Genomic DNA, 27,708 nt, shown 5'->3' with positions numbered 1-27,708 from the left:
TCATCCTTAGGTCCCCCAAAACAAAGGGATCAAACTGATTCTTTCTGTTTCACTACAAGGGAGTCTTTTGTGTCTTACTTCTCCCGGCAGAAGTGTCTCTGGTACAGGGTAGAGAATTTGTCATTTTAGCCTGAACATGAGAAATCTAGTGCTAATTGGTTACTGTCTACTCAACAACTTTAAAATCCCAACATAAACTTTTTGGGAAGATTGAGTTTACCCTGAAGTCAGAAAGGTTTGACCTTAAGAGCAAAAATGAAAAAGCATGCTGTATCTAATTTTCATAGTAAGACTACATACAGTAGAAATAAATTACTCGATCACCTTATGTACTCTTTAGCCACAGCCTTCTGAGCACTTTCTCAAGTTTTGTCCCATGGCATGTTTCAGAATGTTTGTAGTGTTGGTTAAAAAAAAAATGATTCCCAAGAATCAGTGTGCAGTGAATGCTGCTGCCATTGAGAATGTTTAAATATATATTAATATATAGAAAACCCTCCTATCACCTTTTTGTTTCTCTTCCAGTGTGTCCATCTTTAATGGGTTTCAGTGCAGTTCCGATAGTTTCATCATTTTCCAGCTGAGATCTCAGTGTGTGTAATGCCTAGGAGTGAGAAAATGGCTATAAGTGCATGTCTTTTCCTTAGGTACTTGTGCCAGTTCAGAAACTTCAAGCCATCTAATTGTGATGAAGTCCCTGTGCTGAGACCCAGGGTAAACTTTTCTCACCCAACTTCTGCCTTAGTTCAAACAGAACATAGCTGCTGCAGTCATGCTCTAAGCTAGCAACGAGTGTATCTGAATTATGGTGCTTCTGCCCACACATGCTTACCTTGCAAAATGTTTGCATAGAGTTTCATAAAAACACTTCCCTTAATCTGCCGTGGCAAGCAACGAAATTATTTTGGCACCGAAATAACGTGGTATCTGAGCTAAGAACCTTGCAAATGGAGGATATGCTGTTTGATTCTAATGTTGCTTTTGCAGGTGATTTGTTGATCTATGTGATAGGGCAGTGGTTCTGTGCCTTTTGCTTCTTTTGTTACATTCTGTGTAGCAGAAGTAATCTCAGTGTCCGGGTTTGTCAAGAATCCAACCTATCAAAAAAACCTTAAACCATCACATCATCTGAGGAACCTCATCCTTGGGTTACATGGGGTACAAGTTCTTGTCTGTGACTTGCGATAGAGAAGTGGGATCAAAGCTAAACATTTTTGGTTTTGCTCCCTGTTCTGCTGAATTGGAATAGAAATCACTGCCAGTAGGCTGCAGGTTTGGTGTTCCAGATCTGGGTCCCCCAGTACAAGAGAGACCAATACAATGGTGCAGCCTGAAGCAGAGGGGCTGCCAAGAGCTGGGTGTGTTTGTTCAGCCTGCAGAAGGCTGAGGAATGATCTGTTTCTTGTCTTCAGCTACCTGATGGGTGTTTTGGAGAAGGTGGAGCTAGAGTCTTCCCAGGAGTGCATGCTGAAAGGATGATAAATTAGTGGTTACAAGTTACAGCAAGGTAATTTCTTACTGCATTAAAAAAATAGAAGAAAAAAAAGGTGAGGTACTGGGACGTGTTGCTGAGGTAGGCTGCAGAACTGCCATTCTTGGACGTGTTCAAGATATTACAAAGTCCTGTGCAACTCAACCCGACTTTGAATTTGGCTTTGTGTTGGGCAGGAGGTTGTACTAAGTGACTTCTAGAGATCTTTTCCAACCTGTATAGGTTGCTGGTTCTGTCTGACAGCAACTTGGATGTGTGGGGTTGCCAATTTGCGGGAAGTGGTCAGCTTGCCTTCCTGAAGAGGTCTGACAGTTTTTCTCATTGATTTCTAACCCAGTCTAATAAGTTTTTTGGTTGGTCCATTTTAATTGGCATTGTTTTACTTGACTGAGGTAGTGAACGGATGACAGGAGCAAAATACACTTGACCTTGTTCAACACCAGCTGTTTCAGTGTATCTGGCTGCAGTGATTATATTTGATTTGTTTCACGTGTCAGGGTTAAAATTAAAACTGGAACTTCTGTGTGTAGTTTGAAAATGTATCACCATCCTTTTGTTTCACAGCTGAGAAAAGAACTCTGCTAATATATGAGGCACTGAGTGATGGTACTTTGGTACTTTTTTAATGGTTACATTGGTTGGCTTTTCTGGTATTTTGTTGTTGTTTGTGTGGTTTTTGGTTTTGTTTTTTTTTAAAGGAGACTCCAGAAATACTTTTTCTTCCCAATTTGCTTCTAAAATTAGTTACTTGTAACTAAGCTTTGTTTATTTCAGATGGCCTGAGCTTTGGCTTTCTAAAGGTCTGGGTTGGGGCACTAAGAACTATGTAGCCTATGTTTTCTGTTTATCAGCCATTTGTGGTAGTCTTCTATTATTTGCTTTAAGCCTCCCTTTATAGAGAGAACTGAGACAGGAGAACTGCCAAGTGGTTTAGTGCTATAGATTATTTGAAAATCTCAATCTGAATACTTTGTCAGTGGGAGCTACTGCATGCCTGGCATTTTTAATTTTTTATGTCTGACCCCTTAGTTGTCTAAAGAGTTGGGCTTCTAGTTTATTTTAAATCTTAGCATGTTTTATCAAAAAGTAACTGTACATAGTATAGAATAGAATTAACCAGGTTGGAAGAGACCTTCGAGATCATCAAGTCCAACCCATCACCCAACACCATCTAATCAACTAAACCATGGCACTAAGTGCCTCATGCAGTCTCTTCTTAAGCACCTCCAGTGATGGTGACTCCACCACCTCCCTGGGCAGCCCATTCCAATGGCCACTCACTCTTTCTTTGAAGAGCTTCTTCCTAATATCCAGCCTACTTAGGTTTTTAAAGTTATGGGTGTTTATGACCTGGGAAAGATAACATAATACAGTGGATGTCAAATGTTGGGTTTTTTTTGAAGAGCATATTTGTAACAATGGAAAGACTTTTGAAAATGTTGAAGTTCTGAAGTGTTTTTTCTGTCAGTGTTAGGTTTGGCAGTGGCTCACAAACATGAGCAATAGTTTGCCAGGAAAGGAGTAACTCTTGATGTGCTGCTTGTGAGTCCCATGATTTTTCTGCAAATGATTAAATCCTTTTGTAGGACTTGGAAGGGGGTGTGTGTTTATTTCAAAGTGAGCTAAAAGTAGTTTTCTTCCTTCTGTGAGGTAGGATATTCTAGACACTTTGGTTTTTTTGGTTGAATTTTTCTGGGCTGTCTTATCAAGCATGAATATTATCACTCAACTCCTCAATCCCTTTTAATTTTACATTTTAAAATTTTTAACTAAATCAGGTTGCTTCAAACCACCTGACCTTGAATGTTTCCAGGGACTGGGCTTCTGCCACCTCTGGGCAACCTGTGCCAGTATTTCACCACTCTTCCTTATGTTTAGTGAAAATCTCTCCTCTTTTGGTTTGAAACCATCACCCCCTGTCCTGTTGAAAGAGGCCCTGCTAAAAAGTTTGTCCCCACATTGTTTACATTGTGTGTTGATAGCAATTCTGCAGCTGTTATTTGTTTTCCAGAGCCTGTTTTCCTTTCCAAACCTCATTAAAAGGTGGAAACATAAGCATTTAGTTATCTTTCTGGGATTTCATTTAGAACTGTGCACTTGATGTTTTCCTTTTTGTTACTGTTTTGAATTAAAATTTATTGCAACATCAGCAAGGAATAAAATGCATTTGTTAGCTGGAGAGCTGTCTTAAGTGTGGCTGTAGCTTTAGCAAGGAGAAAGACAAGCAAGGACAACTGTGTTTTTCCTTTAGGTGCGGGTTTTTCATTTCGCTGTGTTTTCCTCCTGTGTTAACTGGGATTAAAAAAAATTCATTTCCTTGGACTTCTTTGGAATTTTGGGCTTTCCTTCTTATCATTGGGGGTGTTTGTGTGTTTTTGGTTTGGTTTGGTTTGTTTTTTGGATGGTGGTGTTTTGATTTTTTAACTTTATTTTTTTTGCCTATATCCTTTAGATTTGGAAAAAAAAATCCTTACTGTGAAAAAGTAGAGGCGCTCTTGCAGAGCCTTAGGTAATGAAAGAAGTGGAAATAATTCCTCCCCTGGTACATTCTGTGTAACAGCTGTGCTTGAATGTTTTCTCATATAAAAAGTGGCTTTTTTGATTGTTTTAGTGGCTCATAAACTGAATATCATCAGAAGAAAGGAAGGAAGCTTTCTTAAGGAGGATAAAGTAAAGATAATAAGATAATTGTAATAAAGATAAGACCAGCTTATAGGCAACTTCCCATTATGTCATGTTGTGTTTGTAGTACTGCAGTAGCAAACCCCCTTATTTCAGTAGTTCCTAGATTCTTCATAAACTACCTTAGTTTCACTGTTGCTGACAGTGACTTGGAAAGCTCTTTATCTGCTTTTCAATGGTAGTACATCTTGGTAGTGCTGTATAATTGGCATTTCACACAATTATTTGACCTAAAAATACAACATGTAAATAATCTGAAGTATTAAATGGGCTTTTCTGTTTGCTCAGTGTTTTATCTTGTCCTACTTTTAAGGAAAAAGAAGTCCTTGTATCTCATAAAAATACATCTGACTGTATTTACAGCTTAAACTGTGAAAATTTCTAAGTCACGTGACCACAAGAAAGAAAGAGCAACTCACTGTAGAGTATGAGAAATGTAAATGATTTTTTCAAAAGGTTTTATAAAATAGTCCAGATGCTGAAAGACCTGTACAAAAGTGATGTACTGGCACTGTGCAGTAATGGAATAGTTGTTTGTCAGATTACATGTGCACTAGAAAATTTGCTTTTTTGAACACTGTTCTATAGAGTAAATAGACCTGACGTAGTATGGCAGGACTGAGGAGCATTGGGGTGAGTCATTCCCCTACTGTATGGCTAGGCTGAATTCTGGAGCTTTTCTGTCTGGTGAGGAGCAGTAGCTAAAACAAAGTTGTTCTCTCTTCACATCTTTTTCTTAGTTCTTTTGTTATCCTAAACATTATCCCTTCTCTTCATCCCAGTCAACTTATAAATATTTTCAGTTACTCAATCATTTAAGACATCTTCCTCTCAATATTGCTGATAATATTTCTTTGTTATGACCTTTTGAGGGTGAAATCTTGTTCTTCCTCCTATTGGTACACTTTTGGAAGTCTCGTGTCTCAGAAGTGTATCACTTCATTTTACTAGTGTTTGTCATCTGTTTGGGGTGACTTAATCTGTGTCTTTAAAAGTAATCAAATGATCAAATGTCTGTTGTTTGTTGGTTTGGGGTTCGTTTGGTTGGTTGGGTTTTTTTCTCCCTAGAGGCAAGTAATAGAGTTTTGAAACTGCTTTTCAGTTTGTTGATCCTAGAACCAAGTTATAAGAAGTATGCTAACAGTTGTGTATCCAGACTGCTCCTACTCAGTATCTAAGAATGTTTCTCTCAAAACAACTTAGAAATATTTTGCTGCTTTTAATGAGGAGGAACTTTGAGCAGGTCTCAGCTTCTTTAACAAAAAAACTCAGCCCCACTTCCCTCAAACCAGTTAGCTGAACTGTGCATAGAAGAACTGAGACTGTCATTGAACAAACTGTCGCATGTTAGGTTCTTTTGGCTGAGAAATAACCTTGACCCAAGAGTGATCATGTAGACAACGAAAGGCCACAAGCTCTTAATTCCTCAGAAGACTTTTTGAATGATTTAATCTTTTTTGAGCTCTATCTTGAAGAATGTGTATTGCAGTGTTGCCTCCTCTCCCTCCCAAGCTGGATCAGGAAACAAAATAACCCAAGGCTCTTTGCAAGCCTTGGCAAGAGTTAGAAGTCCTGTTCACTATTAGTTTTTGGTTTGGCTCATGCATTCCTCTGTCCTATGCCATCAGTGTTTCTGCCTTTATGTTCCCAACTCTCTTCTCCAATTTAAGAAAAGGCCAAGGCCCATGTAGTGTGATCTACATGGGATTTTGGTGGGTTTAAAGTCTGCACCATTATTTAATCAAATAACTGAATTATTTAATGTTCTGGTTTATTTGAGACAGACATTCTGTACTTTAAGGAACTTAAGAATTTCTGGGTCTTGTCTGACTTCCAGATATATATGCCCAAGCATATATGTCTGACTTCCAGATATATATGCACAGCATCTTGAGTTCACACATTACTGGGTTTCTTGTAACTTCACAATACTTTCTAAGTATGCATGGGTTAGGTTATGGAGATGTCTCTATTACATTAAATGGCAAGCACTGTGCACCTGATCTATGATTGCTTGCTGCTTTGGCAAAGGTTTTATTGCATTGCTTAGATCAAGTCCTATTTTCCTTTTAAATATAAAGAGCTGTAAGCTTGTTTACTGAGTTGTTGTGTGGTTCAGTTTTAATATACTCGGATATTTGTTCTGGGTTTGTTTCAAGAATATCCTAATGTGAGAAGAAATTGACAGAGTACTGCTTCTTTTCCACAGAACTTCTCTTTAAACATACTTATTTCTGCTCACTTCAGTAAATTCTCTAGTTATATCCCATGAGACTCTACTAGAACCAGTAGAACCAAGACAGACTTTCTGGTTTTGTATGCTTGAAAGCTGTTTCCTGACTTGTGTTTATGGGTACTTCAATAAGTCATTTGAAGCAAATGCAGAGATGTATCTGAGGTATACCATTAATGCAGTACCAAGAGAGTCACCTGCTTTTGACCCTTCATTGAGGGCAAAGCTGTGTACTTCTATGGGGCAGTGTGAAAGATACTTCATAAACGGAGCCCACTGCTGCCTGGCTGTGTGATTCTGTGTTGATTTTAGTTGTTTTCAAAGCTACTTATAAAATATGGAAGATTGTTTCATCCTTCCTAACAGCTTGTAGCTTTTAAGGAATGGGATACATGTTTTTAAAATGTAAAAGAACATAAATGTTATTTAGAGTATCGAAGTTGTTTCTTCTTAGCTTTGTAAAACATGAAATCTTAGAAATCATAAATCATCCCATGTACTTTTTTTCCCTGCAATTGTTTGTTCCAACAATTGTATTTCAGATTTGAGCAAGCAAAAGTGATCATGATAGCATGCATTTGTCTCTTCCTTTTAATTACATGATGTACACATGGGACTTTTATGTACTTTGTCATAAGAAAGAAGACAGAAACAAAGTGTTAAAGACCAATCCCTTACAAAACACTTCAGGGAAACCTGATTTTTTTTCTGTTGTTCACTTTCAATTTGCTCTCAGACAGCTTTTTCCTCTTAATCACCTGAAGAGGGGAGCTGCTACCCTGGATTGGGATTCTTCTCTATTTTCAATGAATTCTCTTGGAAACTATCCAGTGTTGAAATCTGTCAGCACTTGCAAGTGCCTCGCATTCTTGTTGAACAGGGAATGCTGAAGTTCTGCTGAGTCATGAGTGGGATGAAATTTGTTTCTGCAAAGAGAAGGAAATTCTTTGGCTTTCTGGTTTGGTGGAAATGATGTTATGGTGAAAAGGCCCACCTAAAGATGTTTCAGTTGCATTGTTATTATGTATATTAAGTATGAAGATATTCCCAGGAATGCTGCTGTTGATGAGGTATGTAAGTCATATGCAAGTTTGTCACTTGAGCATACACCTAGTTGAGTCTGAATATTTTTAGAGCCCAAGAGGTCTTAATCTGCAGTTTGGCCCTTTTCTGGCTGAATCTTTGAGTAGTCCTATGTACAGTCTGTATTTTGTGTAAGAGAAGATTAAAACACAGAAACATATGAGAAAAGATAATCTTATAGCCTTATATGGAAGTCTTGTTGCCTTCCCCTAAATGTCCCAGTATCGATTGCTATTTTATAAATAGTTTGGTGAGCTGCTTAAGAGAGAGAAGCAGCTGCACCATAGACTAGACTAAAAATATTTAACTGCAGTTTTTCCTATATAATTTTATAAAATAGGTGTCATGTACTTCAAGCTTTAGCATAAAGATGCTCTCAATGTTTAACATCTTTCTGCTGCTTTTATTTCTCTATTATCATAGTATCATAGTATCATTCAGGGTTGGAAGGGACCACAAGGATCATCTAGTTCCAACCCCCCTGCCATGGGCAGGGACACCCCACACTAGATCAGGCTGGACAGAGCCTCATCCAGCCTGGGCTTAAACACCTCCAGGGGCGGGGCCTCGACCACCTCCCTGGACAACCCATTCCAGAGTTTCACCACTCTCATGGTGAAGAACCTCCTCCTCACATCTAGCCTGAATCTCCCCACCTCCAGCTTCATTCCATTCCCCCTAGTCCTATCACTACCTGAGATCCTAAGAAATCCTTCCCCAGCCTTCCTGTAGGCCCCCTTCAGATACTGGAAGGCCACAATTAGGTCACCTGGGAGCCTTCTCTTCTCCAGACTGAACAGCCCCAATTCCTTCAGTCTGTCCTCATAGGAGAGGTGCTCCAGCCCTCTGATCATCCTTGTGGCCCTTCTCTGGACACGCTCCAGCACCTCCACATCCCTCTTGTAATAGGGGCTCCAGAACTGGACACAGTACTCCAGGTGAGGTCTCACCAGGGCCGAGTAGAGGGGGAGGATCACCTATTAAAGCTGGTACTTGTTTGACAGCCTAATATCATCTAGATGATTCTCAGTGTAGACAGGGGCAGAGGTTACCTGTATATCTGAATTCCCTTTTGCATTTTTCATTGGTTAAAATAAGAATTTTGTTCACATATTTAGGTAGGGAATGAAATACATATGTTGAGGAACACACAAAGATGCTGTTTTCTTTTCTCAGCGGTTACTTAGGGTGATAATTTTAACGCATCTGTAGAATTTATTTTAGCTTTTGACTAAAATGATATATGTGGCAGGGCATAGTAATGTCTGCATCTGAAGTAGCAATACAATTGGTTTTGTTGGGGTTTTTTTGAAAGTGGGGGTTTATTGTTGCAGCTTCTTTTTTTGTTGGTTTTGGTTTTTTAGGTTGTTTTTGTTTGGTTGTTTATTTTGGCTTGTCTGTTTGTTGGTTTTGTTGTGTGGGGGTTTTTTAAGCTTAAATTGGCAGTGCTGGAAAGATTAAAAGATTCTCCTGTGATGGTTCATGTTCCATGCAATGAAATTCAAAGTGGTCCTGTGTACATGGGGAGCCCTGCTTGTTAGCCTGAGCAGAGGCAGAAGTGTGTGTGTGTTGTTTTTCTGAGTTTTTTTCTGAATTTTACTTGATTGTTCCCTGGTCATGGACTTCAGGGCACAAGGAAACCCACATAGGTGCCTGCCCTAGTGTGCCATAAATGCTCATAACTGTAATGTGTCCACTATGCCTTCAGCAGTCTTTTCACAATGGAGAATACACAGCAGTGCTGGATGAATCAGTCTGTAATTGATAATTCTTTAAAGTGTATTTCGTGTTTGAATTTAGGTGAGATTCAAATGTCATCTGCTGGTTCTTGTGCCTTCACTAAATATGAAAAGCAGATAATGTCAGAGGCTTTGTGTTTTACTGGGTTTTTCCCCCATTTTTATCTTAGAAGTTACGTAAAAATAATAGCATCAATTATCTTGGATTTCATGCAGCAGAACCAGCTTTACAGAAATGAAATAAACATGGAATTTTCAAAACTGTATTGAACCTTCTATCTATCTCAAATGTGTGCATTTCCTTGACAGTGTCTCTCAACAGTGGTGGAAAAGCTTGTGTATTATTCTTTATGACATCCTGGGATGTGGTCAGTGAAGGCTAACCTACTTTCTTGACCTCCCAAGAATAAAGTAACTTCTTGTTTGGAGTGTATTTTGCTATAATACATGGTCATATTTCAGGAGTCTTCTCCCACCCCAGGTATGTTTAATTTGCTTTAAAAACCATAATTTTTGAGATTCATAGAATGATTTAGGTTGAAAGTGACTTTAAAGATCATCTAGCTCCCACCCCCTTGTCATGTGCAGGGACACCTTCCCCTACACCAGGTTGCTCAAGGCCTCATCCAGCCTGGCCCTTGAATACCTCCAGGGAGTAGTCATCCACAACTTGGCTGGCCAACCTGTTCCAGTGTCTCACTAGCCTAATACTTGCCTCTTTTCATGAGCCTTGTGCTCATATCTGTAAAGTGACTTGTTTGGCAAGTACATCAGAGAATGATTGCTTGTACTCCAAGACCGTCTGTCTTGGTACAACCTGTTCATCCACAACTTGTAGGATGAAGCTCTAACTTCTATAATAGTATTTTAAAATGTGTCTAAAGGAAAGCAGTCTGGCAGTTAAGTTTGTTGTGATATGTCAGCATTATCAGAGTGATTCAAAGTATGTGCAGAATACCAAGTATTTCAGAGTTCTCAGCAGGCTTAGGTAGGAGGGTGCTTTATAGCTGAGGTGATAGCACGCCTCTCTGGTGCCTGTAGAGCTTTGTTGGCAAAAACTGACTGGAGAAGGTATGGATTTAATGTAGCCATTCTTTTTTAATTACTTTATTTTCAGGACACAGCCCATCTCTTACAGCATTTGTTCACAGAAGGTGGTTTTGAAATATAAAATGAACCTGTTCCCAGGCAGTGAACCAGAAGAGTTTGTTGTGTTCTCTCTAAGTGGCTTGTCACCAGTATTTACCACAATTATTTTTCATTGTGTATTTACTTAGGAAAACAATAAATTCATTTTTCAGCAGATTCTTTCAGATTTTTGATGAGGTCACTGGTAGTTCTGGGCATTTGGAGAGAAGAATTTGAGATGAGATTAACTGAAATTCCTTACCGTTACTTCTGAATGTATAAATTGGGAGGAAATGTGAGAGAATGGACTAGGTATTTAGACAGCTATGTAATTATATGGCATGTCCAGCAATTTCATGCTGAGTTTTCCTGCCCTGTGTTTGTCTGTGCCCTTCAGGTCTATTCTGTATATAGTATTTTTCTCACAAATCTGTCATTAGAAATTTTAGGTCAAGTTAAAAGAGTCCATGATTTGGTGGCCAAAGAACTACAGGCAATATCACATTCCAGTGTTCTGAAGGTGTAATTGTTAGACTTAATAGCTGGAATGGCTGAGGATTTGTGGGCAGCTACACTGCTGCCCTACACTGAATTAATACCCATGTCTATTACTTCCTACAAAATCCAGCAATGCTTTATTCTAACCTGTTCATCTCAGAGCAGAATGTAAGCCATGGTGGCCTGAGTTTACACTTGCAAATTGAGTTCTGTATCCTCATACAAGTTGAAAGATTGAAAATCCATTTTACCGTCATATCTTGTAAGATCCTGATGAGTATAAAGGATACTTTAGCAGTATCTATTTTGGTTTGTTACTTGGGATTTTTCTTCTAATTCCTCTAAATTTTTAAATTAATTTTTTTCCCCTGAAACAACAATGTTGGAAGAAATTTGGGGGACCAAGTATGCAGGAATAAGCCCTTAGTGCTAACTTTTAAATAAAATACTTCTGATTCCATAATTGCAACTTCCGTTTTAGTTTAGATTTTCTTCTTGTATGAGATTTTGTTTGTTTGTTTGATTGCTTTGTTTAATGTGTAACCTCTTTTGAAAATTGTGTTTTCTGGGGATGGGACCCATAGTTGTCTGAATAATAAATCAGTCTTACTGTATCAGGAAGAGCGCTGGTCCAAGTTCGGTCCAGTTGAGCTCAGATACAATCAAATACTACCAAGGTAATTGTGGTGGTTTGGCTCTGGCCTGGAGGCCAGATACCCACCAAACCGCTCTATTACTCCCCCTCTTAAGTGAACAGGGGAAGAAGGGAAAGAAAATATAACAGAATCCAGGGATAAGATAGGAGCAATTTAATAATACTAATAAGTAAACAGCAAATAGACCACGCAGAAGCAAAGAAAGCAGAGAGAGAGATGTTAGTCTCCACTTCCCATCAGCAGGACAGTGGTTGGTCTTGGGAAGTAGGGCTCTCTAAGCTTGGTGGTTCCTTGTGAGGATAAATGCCATGGACGAATCCCCACACTTCCTTCTTTCACGTCCTTCTTATACCTGAGCTGATGTCAGATGGTATGGAATACCTCTTTGGCCAGTCTGAGTCAGCTGGCTCAGTTGTGTCCCCTCCCAAGATCTTGCCCACCCCTCAATGTACTCTTGGGGCAGGGAAATGTTGAAAGGACACAGCTCGGATACTGGATTCAGCTGTAGCCAAAACACTGCTGTGTTATCACCTACTGCTGCAAAAAAACCACAGCACTAGAATGATGCTGTGAGGAGAATTAACTCCACCTCAGTTCAACCCAGTACAGTAATTTCATGTCATTTTCTGGGTTCTAAAACACTCTTTTGTTTATTCCTTATATATAGAAGGAGGGATTTGTATCACTGCATTACAAAAAATGGTAAGACCCTTAGTTCTGTATCTTCTCTGCTGAAGACCTGCAGTTGTTTCTGCAGCATCAGTTAATTATGGAAACCCAGAACATCCTTGTAGATAACCTTGCGGAACATTATACGTCAGAAGGATATCAGATTATGACTTCCTGAAGTTTTACCCTGAAGGGTCTAATGTATAGGCCACAGAAATACCTGCATTCCACTTGGACCAAATGAATTTTGAAGTTGTCTAGAATAATTTGAAATACTTTAGTATGTCTTTATTTTTGTTTTGTTATACAGTATTGTACAGTTAGTGATTTTAAAGAGAGCAGGAAGCTGTGAAGGGAAACCTTTAGCTAAAATCTGTTGTCTCCAAAAGCTTCCTGTGTTTGGTTGTCTCCTCTAAAGCTTTTAATACTTTTTTTTCCCTAATTTTTTTTTATTCTTTTTAAACTGGGGAGGGAGTTTGGAGGAAGTTCAGTTATTGTTTAAGTCTCCTGTTACTATTTCACAGGAATGAGGTTGCATTGTAGAGAATATGGATGGACCTACTGGGAATTCTATATAATTTGTATATCCTTATGTAGGTGATTGTCAACAGCTGGACTCTCCAAAGGATGCATAGGTATTTTGCATCACTCTGAGCCACACCATCTGCTTCTTATTTGAGCATCCTTACTGTAGTCAGTTTTTCCCAAAGCAGTATTGATAAATCTGAACTAGTCTGAAGGAAAACATTTTACAATAAATTTTCATCAAATTCTAGTGTTGATTAAAGTTTGACTTGAGCAGTTGTAGAAAATGAAGTGCACATTGTGGGTTTTATCAGTGGGGTTTTTTTGTTAAAAGGAGCCTACATTTAGGGGTTAGTGTTTAATATGAATGATTGTGATATGATGCATGCTGAATGAATTTCATCTAAATGTGCTTCACTTGCTTTTGTAGTCAATGCCAATTTTAGGATTTAATGGTATTTGATTCTTTCATTTTACTTTACAATGGTAGAAACAAATGCAAATTTTATTGAGTGAGGCAAGAATTCTGTGCTTTTGTGCTTCTAATGCCCATAGGATTTTGATTTCTGTAGAGGCCATTAAATAGAATATGTGCATTTTTATAGCTCCAGAGTTAAAACAATATTCAGCTCTCTCTGTGCTAGCTGCTAACTTCTGCATATTAAGGATTTCCATATTATTTTTAAATAGTTCTCACAATTGAAAACTGTCATATGGGAAGCCTGATATTCAAATGTTTTGTGTCTGTGAGGTACAGTAGGGGAAAGCATTCAAACTTTGAATGTTCTGTTGTGAAAGGTGGAGTTATGACAGGAGGCATAGCTATTTATTTTGCTTTTAGGGACGAACACTTTTGAGCTAATAAAGTAGTGTTTTTATGATATTTGGAAGTACATTAATTGTAAGGATTTTTAGTCTGTTTAAACTGCCCAAAATATCCAGATATATTTGTATTCTCATATCTGAATTAAAAAGTAATTTTTTGTGCTCCAGCACATGTTGTTCCCCAAAGAGTGTTATGAGTGTTATTTTACTCTCTTGAATGTTCGAGTGTATTCTGTATCAGTTTCCATAGGAAAACGTATGTACCTGATAAGTCTGCTCATAGTGATGACCTTTAACCATCTGGGCAGAGGTGGGGTGAGATGTGCCCCGATTTCCTTAAAGGTGCTGTCTCACTCCATGTGTTCAGAGCTGTTGAGATGATGGCTCTGACATAGTGGTTTGCTGAAGGCAGTGATCTCCTCTGAAAGGTTTTCTCATTCTCGACTACATGTTCCTGTCACCTCTGTTCGTTGCCAGAAGTTACCGACCCAACAAGCTGTGCTTAATATGATACTTCATGGCTATGTGTATTTAATTCGTGTGCCAAGGGGGGGCTTCAAGAGTGAGAATGTGCTAGAAGCTTCCCTTGTGTCTGATGGAGCCAATGCCCACTGGTTTTGAGATGGATCCACTGCTGGCCAAATCTGAGCCTACCACTGATGGTGGAGGTACCTCTTAAGGAAGCAGGAAAAAACAAACTGTGTAGTAGCAACTGCAGCCAGAGGGAGGAGTGAGAATATATAAGAAACAACTCTGCAGACACCAGTGTCCGTGAAGATGGAGGGGAGGAGGTGTTTCAGGCACCAGAGCAGATACTTCCCTGCAGTTTGTGGCAAAGCCCATGGTGAGGCGGTAGTGTGGGTAGCCACCTACAGCCTGTGGAGGACACCACACTGGAGCAGGTGGATGTGCTTGAAGGAGGATGTAACCCTGTGGGAAGCCTGCACTTGAAGAAGTGCTCCTGGCAGGCCCTTTGGACCCACTGAGAGGGAGCAGACCACCCTAGAGCAGGTTTCCTGGCAGGACTTGTGCCTCTGTGGGGACCCATGCTGGAGCAGTATGTTCCTGAAGAACTACAGCCTGAGAAAAGGACTCAGGTTGGACATGTTAGTGGAGGGCCCCCATGCTGGAGCATAGAAAGAGGGGGAGGATTCTTCCCTCTGAGGAGAAGAAAGCGGCAGAGACAACTTCTGACTGACTGCAATCCTCATTCTCCTGCTGCTCGTGGGAAGGAGGTATAGAGAAGTTTAGCCCAGAAGGAGGGAGGGGTGGGTAGAAGGTGTCTTCAGATTTGGTTTTATTTCTCATTGCCTTACTCTGATTTGGTTGATAATAAACTAATTTTCCCCAAGTCATCTGTGTTGCCCATGACAGTAATTGTTGAGTGACTTGTCTTTGTCCTTATTTTGACCCACAAGCCTTTTGTTACCTTTTTTTCCTTCTCCCTTCAGTTTATGAAGGCTGTGGGAGGTGGCTTTGATGGGCACCTGGTGTCTAGGCAGGTTCAACCCACCACACTATGGTTCAATTTAAAAGTGAAAGAGAACTAGCATTAACCCTGCACACGCACACACCGAGGTATAACAATCAATGTGTAGTTTGGGGGTTTGTTTGCTAGTGCCCAAGAGGATGGGAATTGGTGAGGGGGGTTTTTTGTGGGTTTTTGTTTGGGTCTTTTGCTGTTGTTGTTTGATTGTTGTTGGAGTATGTTTGTGTTTACTTGGGGGGTTGTTTTGGTTTGTTGGGTTGGTGGTTGGTTTTTATGTTTTGTTGGTTGGGGTTTTTTGGGTTTGGGGGGTTGGGTTGGTGGGTTTTGTGTTTGTGGTTGTTTGGTTTTGGTTTTTTTTAAATCAAGTTTCTGAAACTGTTTGTAACTGTTTTAAATACTCTGTAAAAAAGATAAATTGAAGAAATACTTGACCTTTTGCAGGAATCTTAGTGGGAGGGAGAAGAGGATCACCTATAAAAATGTGGTCTAATATGTCCTGTGGCACAGGCAGAAGGTAGATTTCGTTGCCTCTTTTGTGAGAGAAATTGAAGTCTGGGCAACATTCCCAGGATCAGTATTATGATAAGAATGTGCACTGCTGGGTCTGTGTGCCAAGTGATCAAATTTTATTGTTGCTTCAATCCACGCAAGGCAACGTATTAGCCAGGTGGTGAATAGGGCCAGCGAGGGGATGAAGCATGCTGGAAAAGCTGACTATGAAATTTGCCTGATAGCTAAACAGTATGGAGGCTAGGTATTGCTTTTGGTAAGTGCTTAAAACTCAGGAAGGCTTGTGAAGTCCATGGTATCACAATCAGCCATATGTTTTAAGCAATGTCAAATACACCAGAAGACTGTTCATCAGTATCTGGAGAGGAAGTTCATATTGTTGATGGAGGAGCTTTGAGATGAGTACCTCCAAAGTTGAGATAAACCGTTTGGGTTTTGATCTCCTGAAAAGCAAAAGTACTTGTTAGACAAATGTTTTGGATACTTGGAGAACTGTGGGATGTGATGAAAAGGAGTTGCACAGCAAAGGCTTTATCACAGTTATTTCTTGACAAAGCTTGGCAAGTCATGCTCTGACTTGATGTTCCTTTCAGTACTGGAGTATGGAAAATCAGATGATTTTTCAGCTTCTACTGGCTTATTGGATGAAGAACTTTTAAGGCAACTGAGAGGAATATTGTGGCTTCACCAGGAGTGCAGAGCCCTGTTCCTGCAGCACAGCAGGCTTTGGAGTCAGTCCTTTTGATGAGTCTGGATAATGTTGCTTGGTATGCCAAAATAAAATACTTGAGTATACCCTCTAAAGAATTAGGAGGCTTAAACTTTTTTCAACTGTGGGAAATTATATCTGCTGGGATAAAAAGCCTGGTGGAATTTTCTTGCCCTACTTCCAAGGTAGAACTTCATTATGGATCTAAGGAGGTTTATGTCTAGATTCTCATGACCTCAATAATGAATTCCTTGTCAGTAGATGCTGCAGAGAACACAGTACATCGTGATTTATGCTTATTCATGTCATTCTGGAAAATGCATTGTCTGCCTGGTACTGCATGGTCTTGCCTTACGTGGAAATTTCATTAGATATCTCTTCTAGATGTGTTCTTGGACAATGGTTTTTCAGTAGCTTGATCATGTAGAACACTGTCTTCTGTCTCAGCAGAAGACTCAGATGATGAAAACAGAAATGTGTAACAGAGGCAGGAAAAGTGCCTGGATGTGAAGCAGTGTGTGAGTCCTTCAGCTATTACGTGGCCAAGGCATCTTGTGTCTGCATGAGCTTGCATAGCTGTACGGCTTCAGCAGAAAAAGCTTGGGTTATTCTAGGGTGCAAGTTCTCACATCCTATGCAAAGAGATCAAATGATGTGACATGTGAGGGGTCACCAGATACTTCCTCAGTTCTTTAAGGATAATTCCTGAGAAGTTCTTTAAGGATGTGGTATAACAGTTTTATCTGTTTAGCTTTGGTTTAACTTCTGACTAAAAATGTTCATGAAATGTTCTGTCTCAGTAAGAAGGAAGGCACATGCCTCTGACGGAGAAGAATGTTTTTGCTGAGAAGAGGGAAATCTGATTTTAAGAAAATCAGTTGTTTGGTTGCTTGGTTTTTGATAGTATGGATTTGGCCTGTGTTTTCTCTCAGAATAGAAATGAAAGGTCAATCAAGAGATGTTGCATTAGTGGTAGCAGCACTTGTTACGCTTGTTGGTTGCACAGCCAATCATCCAGGTTAGGTTTGTACTTAAATTCACCAGTCGATTTGTGTGTGATTTGTGTGATACCTTGTTTTCATCAAACTATTTCAAGTTAGTATTTGTGAAGTCTACATATTACTTTATTTTTTTTTTGTTCTGTCATAGAGGATCTGCACAGTAATCAATAAAGACAACAAAATCTGGGCTTTCCAAGAACAACCTGTAAGTGTTGAAAAGATCAGTGGTATCCTGAACTAATTTGAGCATCTTGACTACAAAAGCCAAACCACTCTAATACATATTTGAAGACTTGCAAGAATAACTTGGCAATTGTTCAGTAGAAGTCAAAGAAATGCAATGAATTGTAAAAGTTAGCATTTATGTAGGTGTGTTTTTACTGAAGTAATTTTAAATGATTTTGAAATAGCTTGCCTCAAGAATTGGATAAATGTCCTTGAACCATATTTCAGGCTCTTACTTCCCACCTTCCTACCTGAAAGCTTGGTGTCCAGAGGTTGGAAGGGCAATGTGCTTGTTTAGCCACTTCATTTTCTTTCATACAATGGTTGTATTGAATTTGGAAGTGCTGTTTATTTAATGAGATATTCTTCCTTCACCACTTAAAGGACAAAACCAGCAGGCCCCAAATCTGCCTTAGAATATGGTGTTCACTCATCTCAGCATGCTTTGGGGTTTTTTTCCATGTGTAAATATATTGAATAAGTTTTTCTTCAAAAATTCTTCTCCTTGGACATGAACTCTTGGATTTGGAAACTTAGTGTGGTAAAGCTACATTCCTTAAAATGTCACTCATTTCACAGCTGTAGTAGACTTCTAAAAGCAGGATACTTGCTATTTTTAAAACTCTTCCTAGCTTACAGCAACTCTGGCTAAATTTTTTAGAAGCTGTCATGAGACTGTAGGCTCAGGCATCTTCTAGACCACTGTCTGAGCCTGTGTTGTATTTTCTTTGTGCATAGTTTTCCAACAAAAAGTCTTTTGTTTAGGAGTACAGTTTACCTGAAAATGAATAATTCTGCTTCTGAAACCTCTACTGTCTATGGTTAAAAGAGCTATCAGCTGACTGAACTCTGACACTGCATAGAGACAGGCATCCTTCTAGCACCACCTGCTTTTCTCCTTCTCCCCTTTGCTCCCACCCTTCATTTATCTCTGGTGTTTTACTCTGCTTTAAAATTTCTAATACACATAGACTGAAAGTTACTTTTCTTTTCCCCCTTCAAAATAAAGGACATAGTTCATAGTATATGAAGATCCCAGATTTAATCTTAAAACTTAGAAATTGGATTTCATATGTAACTAGTGACAAGTACTGTGAGGCTCTGACTTGAATTTGTGCTTCTTCTAGTTATTGTAGTATGCAAAGTTCTAACAAAGTGAATGTGGAGTTGTGCAAATAATTTATTCAACACTTTTAGTTTGTTTTTGATAGCACTTCGCTGGAAGATGCCATCAAGACTGACACTAAACATTTGGAAAAATTAATCCATTAATAATTAAGCATATTGGATAATGGTATAAAATATTGAAGTTTACTTTTATAAAACTAAGTATGTTCTTAAGTAGCATCTCAGGCTGATAAACAAACACAAGCAATAGTAACACAGCAAGGTCACTCTCATGAATTAATAATTATCATTAATTTCAGACTCATCTCTGACAGAGGTTTTGTAGTATGTCTTTTGAGAAAGGGAGAGAGATGAATTTGGAACTGATACAAATATTCAGTGAGTCATAAGAAGAGGCTGCATCCACATTACCAAGCAGTGTGGTGTAATAGGATCAGATCTGTCAGGTGCTGAGAACTTGGCATCCATGCTGTACCAGTTGTGAGGGTTTCATTTCAATCTGGTCCTCATCTGATTCAGTGGCTGCATTCCTGTTAGTGGCTGGAACATGTACAATGCACACCTGAAGCTCGTTCTCTGATCCAGTTTTATTCAAAAGCAATCTAGTTCATGTACATGGAGGTGGCTTTGCAATGTAAAGCAAAGCAAGGGAAATAGGGTTGTTTGAGAGACTGTCTTCAAAGGCACAGTTCTGATTTGAATTAAAATGCTGATGTAGACATACCTAGAGTTGTGCAGATCAGTAAGTCCACTAAAATAATTTTTTAAGAGAGTTTGGGCATTGTATACATGGGAATGTGATCAGGAAATGCAACTGAAGGTTATAGGAATTAATAATTACTACATTTTATCAGTTCAGGGGTTTGGAGAAAATACCAAGATACATGATTTAAAAAACAAACCCAAAACACCAGTGTTGTTCAGAAATGTGTTTATCCATGTAAAGCAGCCTCTTTGGAATAATACAAAGGGGCATTTGTGTAAATCAGATAATAATGGGGGATTGGAGGTGTAAAAACGACACAGCAGTCTTCTGTTTACAGTTGTTTCTTTCGGAATGCATCAGCGGGTGAACTTAAGTTCCCTGTTTATAAAGAGAAAGAAATGGATATATTTTTCAGTTTCTTTACAAGCTTTCTTTAAAAAGGCAAAAACAATTTCCACAAACAGTTCTGCATGTCAAGAGTGGTTGGGGTTGTTTTTTTTTTTCAGTCTTACTGTGGAAGAAGTAACAGTCAAGTGTCAGCCTGTCTGCTCAGTGGAGACACTTGTCTTTAAGAACTGGTGCTATCTGATATTTGGTGTGGATTCAGGTTACCATTTTACACAAATTTATTATTTATTATCAAGACTATTAAACCTCAGTGTGCAAGGTTTATAAATTGACATTGGAATAGAAGTATTCTGACCTTCTTCTAATGGTAAAGGTCTTTGTGGTGCTTAGAAAGGAAAAGAGAAGGAAAGCAGACGCTGAAACTCTCTGTGGGAAATCATGCAGGTATATGGTTTGTCCATCTCTGTTCCCAGTACTGTTGGTCTTGGCTTTCAAACATATTAAATCTCTGTGCTTTAAGATTGCTTGTATAGTAGGATTACTGGTGTTTGAGCCTTTATGTTGCTTTCAGCGTTATGTTTTCAATCACAAAACTGGGACTTATAAATGATAAAATTTACATATGAGCTTTTTGAAAGCTTGAAGTGATGAAGCTACTCAAACACTGTGATAAAATGGGAGGAGTTCGCTCTCGGTGGCATATCCCAAGATGGACTCTTAAAAGCAAAGCATTTGAAAATCTTGGGACTTGATGTGAGTCAGGCTTGTTCACAGTGCTTAGAGTGCCAGGTTAGAGCTTACACTATGCTTTCCTCTAACAATTGAATGTGTGCCAGCTCAAAAACAAACAAAATCAACCCACTGTCTTGCCAGTACTTTTTCCCAAACTTTTGGCATGCGTTTTCTTCCCAGGAGTAATCATGCCTGTGTGCTACTATAATGAACCAGCTTACTATTTCTCTGTATGTTGGAGTTCCTTGTGTACTGGAACTAATGGGGTGACACCAGTGGGATTTTGTTGTGAAGCTGCAGTCGTGCAGATTCCCTGATGTTTCATAAAGATTAATTTATGCATTGTTTGCTTGTTTTCCATTGGTGTCACAATGTGTCCTTATTCTCATCTGCTGCCTGTTTAAAAACTAAAGAAGGAAAGAAAACCCCAAGCAACAAATTAGAAACCTGGTGTCTGGAGACTTGCAAACCTGGCTGATGTAGGCCAGGTGAATCCAAGATTTATTAGGAGAGATCAGAAAGGCTTACTTTCAGAGGAAAACTATCTACAGAGATTTTAACACCCTTCTTCCTCAATGATAAAATATAAATACATTTCAAATGCTATTTAGTATTTTACAAATATACTGCAACCATAGAACTATTAGAAACACAGGAGTCTAAGAATTAATTTTTTTCTGTCTAGGAGCAGTTCACAGGAGCACATGGCTTCTGTAAGCCAAACAAGTATCTGCAAAGTGCCTTTCATGTTAGGTACTGTATCTGTCAATACCATTTCTTAGGATATATCTTCAATCAAATTCTCTTCCTGTTTTACAGATTACTAGAAATATGCATTTCCATAATACCACCTTTGAACTAATGAAGTGGAAGTACAGATGAAAACAGTCTGGAGAAAACTTGAAGTACAGTACAGCTTCGTCCAGTTTCCTAATTCTGAGGTAAGGTTAACATATGCAAAAATGTATTTCAAGCATTTCAGGGATAAAGCAGATACCACATCTCCCTAACAAAAATTTCTGAGCCTTCTCTTATTCATGCTGGTCACAGTTTTCAGTAGCTGTTTGAGCTAATCTCTGTCCATGTTTTGGTTGAGAGAAAAGATGAAAGGCATCAACTATAGGATACCTGTTACCATAAAAATTTTATTTGGTACAGTCTTACCGTTCATGCTTATTACTAATGCTTTAGTTGAAATAAGGGACTGGTAACAATTAAGTGTCATGCCTGTTGAATATCTTGTCTTCCAGCACAATGTTTGATTGATACAAAATGTTGCTATGGTGGTTTTCTAATATTAATAAAACATTGCAATTTTTTTTCTTGCTGAATTCCTCTGCCTTGATATCTTAAACACACTTGTGTGATCGACAATGGGTGACAAGGGTGTTTGGTTCATACATAACTAAGAGGCTGAGTAGAATAAACCTGATATGTCAGATTACTGACATATTTCAGAATTCATGAGTTGATGTCTTGAATGATCACTTCTTTGTCTACCAGAAGGAACAGTTTCTGTTCTCAGGCTTGTAATTACAAGCAAATTTCAAAATTGAGATGAAGTGTTTGGGGAACATGTACCTACTAATAGGATACTCTGTACTTTAAGAGCTGTTTATAGCATTAAATAGCTTCATTAATCTAGATGATCTGCCATGAACACTAGAACTGCATCAGACATTTGAAAGAGCAACTGGTGTGCTAAAGTGAAAGGATAATCTGTGCTTGAGTGCATTTTAGGTGCCATTGGATTAGAGAGCAGTAGAGGTAGTGGGTCATCATAAACCAGTTGTTTTGTCACTCTGGCCTCTGTTCTCAGTGATCCCACACCTGGAGGATTTATTGATGATGTAGTATTTAGAGAAGTAGTGTTGTAAACCGTAATGAAAAATCTCCCTCCATAAATAAAAGACATTTGAGGGAAGGATAACACTTGGAAACACAATGTATAGGTGAGCTCTGAATAAAGAGTACTAGTAACTGCTAATTAGTATGTCTTCCAGATACCATCTGTATTTCCCTCCTATGTGTCTTTCAGATGCTATCCTGAACTGACCTGAAAAAATAGTGGATGCCCTTCTGTTACACAGATGGGAAAAGAAGGGATTTTTTGCTGATATGTATTACTTTGCTGATGTGACTGGGCAAAGGCTTTCCAATGTTGAGTGGCAGGGGATAAGCATGTACAGTTGGGTTGGAAACTGGATAAAAATTATTTTTAAAAGGGAAAAACCAAACCAAACACAGAATCCTTACAACCACCTGCACAGCTTACCTTTTTTTCCTCTTTTTGTCTCCTTCTCCCCTGTCTTTTTAAGTAGTAATAGTATTAGCAGTAATTTGGGGAAAGAGTGTGTCATCCCAAGTGTTGATCAGACATTTTGTGTGGTTCCTGAGGGTAAGTGGTATTTTATTCATAGCCTGACCTGTTTTCAGGTGTGGGGGTTTTTTTTGTGCCCATTTATGATTTTGACACCAAACCCACCTGTGAAGGTGAGTGCTTTAGTTTTAAATATTCTGTAAGAAAGTTGCATTTTGTGTGCATCTAAAACTGCCACTTGACAATTTATTTGTTAGTTTCTAGGCAGTGTACAGAAAGAAACTCTGATTAAAACTCCCTGATTATTTTCTTCATATTAAGGCTCAATGAAGTCCATCATACATCTCTGAACATTCTCAAGATTTGTTCTAATATTTAATATGGCTTCTCTCTGCAATAGGACTACTCATTATAGTTTTGCTGGTTGCATTCTATTTTTGAGACAGTGTAAAATTTTCTTACTAGGGTGAATGTCTTTTAATTGCAACTGTGAATTTTGTGCAAATCTTTAGCATTTCTATTGTGATATAGCTGGATGTGTATTACACCAAATCAATATAGCTGTGTGTGCTTAAATACCTTCTGTGAATGACCTCCTGTGTCATGTGTCATTTATATAATGTAGAGCTTTTGGTTTGTGTGATTACTTTGTTTACTTCAGGGTACTGAAAATTCTGCTTCGATGATGACTCCTTCCCACCTCCCCATCTTAATGTAAAATACTTTGTTTGACTTGCCTGAAGCAAGTCATCATCTAGAAGCAAATTAAAGGCCTCTAACATACAACTGTTGAATCAATAACTTTAACTGGCAGTCTAGGAATAACTTGCTACTTCTCAGCTTCTAATGTGAAATTGTCATTGTTCTGTCCCTTTCCAAACCAGTGGTGGTAGAACCATCTCTTCTCATGTGATGGAGCTTGTTTGTTTGGCAGCTAGGAGCACATGCCAGGTATTTCAGAATGAAGTTTGCCAGTGACAAGGTGATATTCCTGCAATGCTTTTCTTATTAAACTTCAAGACTATGTAAGATCTCTGTTCAGTTAGGAAACTCTAACATTAGCTGCCACTGAATTTCCTTGGTGGCAAACTATTTCCTAGGAGTTAATTCTGTAAGAAGCAGGCTGAGCTACTTGAGGCTCAAACCACAAACGGGATGTGCAGGTCAGTGCGCTCAAAGCATTTTCCAGATATGAAGTAAGCAGAAGTCTGTGTCATCTTTTGAATCAGTTGATCAAAGCAGGAAGTGCCAGTGATTCCACTCCAGATTTGTTATGTTCTGTGTTGTGCTGTCATATGTATTGCTGGTTCTTTGACCAGTATCCTCCTAACAGTGCTTTCCTTATTTCCATTTGGTATATCTTAGCTCAGGTTGTTTCAGCAGTGGGACCATCTTAGTGTCAGACAGCATAAAACGGGAGCCTTCCCTACAGCTAGCCCTAGACTGTCATGTTCAAAAAAGCTGAGTTAAGCTGTCCAAGAGTCCTTTCCCTGTACAAGTTTTTGTATTGTCTCAGTCTGGCTCAGAAGTTTCTGTTGAAACTAACATATCACAAAGAATCCTGGGCAAGTTCCTGTGTAGTAAGAGGAGGCTAAACTTTGTACCTTATTTTTGTATCTGAGGGTGGGAATCAGTAGGTTAGAGAACTAATTCAAGAGTATATGGTGATAAAGGTGTATAGGAAATGCATTCATAGTACAGTCTGAAGTTGTTTGTATTGATGGAAATATACTTGACAATCAAATTATTGTAACAGGGGTATGTAATTAGAAACATACCAGACTTTCTATTTAGGTAATATGAGCTGCAGTCAGGTATTTGCTGCAGGGGAGAAAAGTGGAGCCTTGCTGTGTCCATCAGAATAAGCATTTCAGTGTTCTTTATTTAGTTATAGTAAGGCTGGTAGTGTTAAAATAATGAAACATTACAACTGATAAAAAATTGATAAGTAGACATTGTTGTGAAGGTTTTAGAAACATGATGGCTAATCTCTATCTGGAAAGCTGTGAGAGACTGTGTCAATTTAGTGAACAGAGCTGCTAGAACCTGAGTGTTACCATCTGTTTTCATGACTCTAATTTCTAGCACCTGCAGCACATGCAAAGATAGTTAAATGGATGTCCCTGACTTATGCAGCTCTGTGAATGCACAAATTGAAAAGACAGCATAACATATTTAGGACTAAATATTTGCTTTCTGTAGTCCTCTAAGTTCTTTCCAGTGAAAACTGGTGTGGGATAGTGTTTAATGTGTATTAAAAAAGAATGTTCATATGAATGATCAAATGCATAAGTTACATGGAAAAAATATGCATGTACCTGCATTTGTGTGTGTTGTATACAAACTTTTGAAGAAAAGAGCAGCCTTGTGTTCCTGATTTTTAATGTGGATTTCCTGGAAGCTGTGGCTTGCTTACACTAATGAGGAAGTTTCTATGCACTGATTATTCCATGTTTTAATATGTGCAGGACATGTTAGGTTTTCACTGTCTGCAGCTGGTCACAGTTAGTGACAGAAAGTTTGGATCTGTTAGACTAATGTTGGAGGGGTTCATGTATCTTGTGACAGTGAAGAAACTTTTCAGGCCTGTGAGACCTTTTTAACGTAGGATAGAGCTACATGAGGCTACTCAGTTACTGCTATTACAGACCAACATTTCAAATTACTTTTAAGGGGGTAGATGGGTAGATTCATGGTGAGTAGATCCCTTTGTGGGTATTTGTGATATGAATAAATCAGAGGAAATTAATGAAGTGGGATATCCAGAGAAAGAGCATTCTTATTTTTCCCTAAGTTTTATAGTCTTGTCCTAAACACCTCCTCCTGACTGTTGTTTTAAATGCCAAGGTATAGCAATGAAGGACTGATCTGCCTCATTGAGTAGAGCATACTGCAGTATATAGTCTACTGGGCTTGTTTCAGCACAGTTCTTAACTCAAACCTGTGAAAAATCTCAGAAAAAAGGGAACAGGAGAAGTACTTGGAATGTGACAGAGAATTGGTTATTGCTATATATATTGTATGGTGTTTGATAGAGAACCTTCAATAACAAAGACTTTTCTGGTCCCCTTTCTGTCTGCCAAAAATAATTACTTATTCTTCTCAACTCACAAAAAAAAATTCTTCCCATTACAGAATCTGTGGTTTTCCTGTATCCCTCAATTTTTCCTTCAAAACTGCCCTATAGGAGATTACTACTGTAGGCTAAAGAATCATCAAAGAAAGGAGGTTTTGATAGTGGAAATGTGGAAGGAGTAAATTACTTAGATGCAGTAGTGGCCTTGCAAATAATGTAACATAAGAGATGCTTACAAGAATGTGATCTTGAGTGATTGGGGAATAACTGAATTGGTGAAGTGAATGAAATGGTGACTTAGGAGGCAAATGAATTTAAGATTTTTAGTGAAAGGAACTGTTGAGACATGAGAAGAGATACCATCAAGTTGAAGTGTGATGGGAGAATAGGGGAAATGTTTGAACTAGTGGCCAAGTCAGTCTTGTAGTACTGAGTAAGGGCAGTTTAAGTCACACACCACAAGGGTCAAAGAGAAAGTAGGAAAGCAAGTGAAATTTAGAGGAGAAGAAATATATAGTATAATCACTGTACCTTCTTACTTTCCTTTGGTCTTAGTCCAGTTGCTTTCTTCAAATATGGAGAGAAAAATCGAAAGATCTCTTTTATTTTTTCATTCAGGATTTTATTAGTTGAGCACTGATTCATTTAATCTGAAACCAAACAAACACCACCTTATGTGTTGATGTGTTGTGATTCTTGGCTCAACTGTGCAACAGTTGTTGAAAAAACTTTCTTAGTATGTTTAAAATAATCTTTTTTGCACTGAGAATGGAAGCGGTGTAATTGCTTGAATACTAATGGGAGAGATGCTACAAATAAAACTACTAAAATACTTCAATCTCATTTAGCTTTTAGTTGTCCTTCTTATGTGTCGGGTGTTGTTTTTTTGGGGGGAAGGGGTTGTGTGTGTTGTGTTGGGGTATTTTTGTGGGTTTTTTTTTTCCCTCCCCCCCTTTTTCCCTTTTCATTTCTTTTTGTTTGTTTTTCCCTCTGCTTTCTGCCTAGACCTATTGAAGCTTTGTTCAGACTCACAGATTGCATCGGGTTGGAAGGAACTCGCAAAGGTCATCTTGTCCAACCCCCACTTGTATGTATCAAGGCTCTCCCTGAAGGTTCTGGGATTTACCACTGAGATAGCTTATGAGGTGACTACCCCCAGCTGTCCACCTTGCTCTTTTGCTGGAGGTCAGTGCCTCTGCGGCAGTATCAAGCAAGCACCAGCTCATCAGTCACAGCTGTTCAGAGCCCAGGATATTAATTTAAACAGCCACTGATTCTAGTTTAGGCTATGCTAGACTAGCCACTGACAATGCTTGGTCACTTCTCTTGCCCTTACTGGGGAGGTGGTAACCTCCCTGTGTTTTGTGTCTGGAGCTGGTAATCTCATAAAAATAGCCCAACATAAGTTTCTAGGGTGAGTGCTGAGGCTCATAGATGACAGAAGAGCTGTTAACTGACCATTTGATTCAAAAGAATTTGAAGTTAGAAGGGCAATGTAACTAACACAAAGAAGAAACTTAATGGTTAAATGCAGTTGGAAAGCACATATCTAAAACTGTTTCTGTAGTAAGAAAATTTTAAAGATTATTTTCCCTGTTGCACATCCATATTTTAGGGGCAAGTAAAGGAGCAGCATCTGCTACTTCATTTATTTGACTCATCCAGCTGTTGAATGGCTTCTTTGAAAGGGTGATGGAGACCATTCATTTGAGAATACCTGCGTCCTGTTTGCAGGGGGTTGTGAGAACAGCTTAACTGTGAGTTTCTCCTATGTGCATGGCAAGCAGGTGAGGAAAATGAGGATTAAGATGTACCTTTCTGAGCAGCGTTTTGTGTTAGATGACCATGATGCTGTTGAGCTTGCCAGTCTTGTCTCTGGTGTTTATATATGGTGAGCAAATACTGTTAAAGAAAGCTATTCGTTGCAATGAGGA

General features: G+C 38.8%; 1 protein-coding gene across 2 annotated transcripts in view; it reads left to right on the top strand.

Annotated features, from left to right (window-relative positions):
• BMPR1A (bone morphogenetic protein receptor type 1A) overlaps positions 1-27,708 on the top strand; it is an 83,004-nt gene that overhangs the window by 18,133 nt on the left and 37,163 nt on the right. For both annotated transcript variants that reach the window (XM_068140023.1, XM_068140024.1), the window contains exon 2: positions 21,198-21,319. The gene's annotated coding sequence lies outside the window, so the exon portion shown is untranslated. The remainder of the gene's footprint in view (positions 1-21,197; positions 21,320-27,708) is intronic.

This window comes from Melanerpes formicivorus, unplaced genomic scaffold, assembly GCF_026170545.1.
Source record: "Melanerpes formicivorus ecotype bairdi unplaced genomic scaffold, bMelFor1.0.p_v2 SCAF_6, whole genome shotgun sequence".
In the NCBI taxonomy this organism is placed as follows: domain Eukaryota; kingdom Metazoa; phylum Chordata; class Aves; order Piciformes; family Picidae; genus Melanerpes; species Melanerpes formicivorus.
Note: the sequence above shows the minus strand (reverse complement) of the source record. Positions and strands in the feature narration are given on the sequence as shown.